The following is a 1,556-nucleotide window of genomic DNA, read 5'->3' on the forward strand; positions in this document are numbered from 1 at the left end:
TCTCCCCCTCGTCTCACCCCACTTCCCATCTCTCTGTATTCCTATCTCCCCCCCAGGTGGATTATCGCACAGAGGACGGTACAGCAAACGCAGGTTCAGATTATGAGTTTGCTGAGGGAACACTGCTGTTTAAGCCCGGGGAGACCCTGAAAGGTAAAAACAACAGTGACAGCAACAATTCATGATATATTTTCAAAAAACATGTCACTGAGACTAAGGCTCAAATAGCAGAGGTCATCTGCGGAACCGGAGGCAGATTTTTTCTCTCTGCTGGCTTCAACGAAAAGGATTATTGTTGAAATTATTTTTCAATGGCACCATTATCTATCTGTACTAAAATCAACATCCTACAATAACAATTCTTTTACCAGAGATCACAGTCGGAGTGATTGACGACGACATCTTCGAGGAGGATGAGTATTTCTACGTCCACCTCAGTAACCCTCGAGTGGTTGGTTATCCAGAGATTGGCACCGTCCCTCTGGATGCTAGTGCCACTCCCAAAGCTGTTCTGGGTGACAACCACACAGCCACAGTGACCATCTACGATGACGATCACGCAGGTAAGAGGAACCCATGGATAATCTGAAAGGAATTGCTTTTCCTGTAAATAATAACACGGAGTGACTACAGAGAGACACAGAGAAACTAAAATCACAGATGGAACAAAGCAGCAATTTCAGTTTGGATTTTGTCTTTTGTTCAAGTTGGAACATGCAAATCCAGATGGATGTGTTACTTTGCTGCAGCAGGTAATCCCATGATATCCACTAAAATGTATCACAGGATGGTTTCAAAAGTTCCATTCCCCTTTTTCATTTACAGGACTTTGATAATACCCAAAGAGAATAAAAGTCCGGGAGGATGAGCGGAGGGTGGGCATTTACCTAATGCTTATTATCTTTTATCTAGAGAGAGTGGGTGGTAATCTATTATCCTCTCACTATATATACTCCTTGGAGAGCAGGTTAGTGAGTGAGAGCGTAGGTGTTCATCAACCACATCTTTCAAGTCTTTCTAGTGCTTCTCCCTTGTGACGTAATGTATTCTCCTTCTCTATTTTGTCTTCTCTTTCTTTCTTTCTTTCTTTCTTTCTTTCTTTCTTTCTTTCTTTCTCAGGTATCTTTACCTTTGAGAGTGCCAGTCAGAGGGTGAGTGAGAGCGTGGGTGTGATGGAGGTGAAGGTGCTCAGGACTTCAGGAGCCCGAGGCCTGGTAGCCGTCCCCTATCGAACCCTGGATGGTACCGCCAAAGGAGGGGAGGACTACGAGCTGGCTTCTGGCAAGCTTGAGTTTCAGAACGACGAGACTATGTGAGTCAATGATGTCAGTACCTGATATTTCAGAGACTGTTGATGCACATTTCAGACTGTCCAAAGTGTCTTTCGGACATCTGAATTCGTCCACAAGTATTATAAGTAATGTTATTTCTTTCCATTTCCAATACATAGACTGAATACTTGCTGATATCACAGACAAGTCATTTGCATGATTTCCCAGGTTGTTCTATAACTGAGCAGTCAGAGGTCTCGACTGTGAATAAGTTCCAGTACAGGC

At 43.6% G+C, this 1,556-nt stretch overlaps 1 pseudogene; it reads left to right on the plus strand.

Moving 5' to 3' along the window:
* The first annotated feature begins 56 nt into the window (after positions 1-56).
* On the plus strand, positions 57-1,312 carry LOC111668822 (sodium/calcium exchanger 1 pseudogene; annotated as a pseudogene).
* The last annotated feature ends 244 nt before the right edge of the window (positions 1,313-1,556 follow it).

Source organism: Seriola lalandi, unplaced genomic scaffold, assembly GCF_002814215.2.
Source record: "Seriola lalandi dorsalis isolate HSWRI2012SDOR001 ecotype SW California unplaced genomic scaffold, Sedor1 jcf7180002004312, whole genome shotgun sequence".
NCBI lineage: Eukaryota > Metazoa > Chordata > Actinopteri > Carangiformes > Carangidae > Seriola > Seriola lalandi.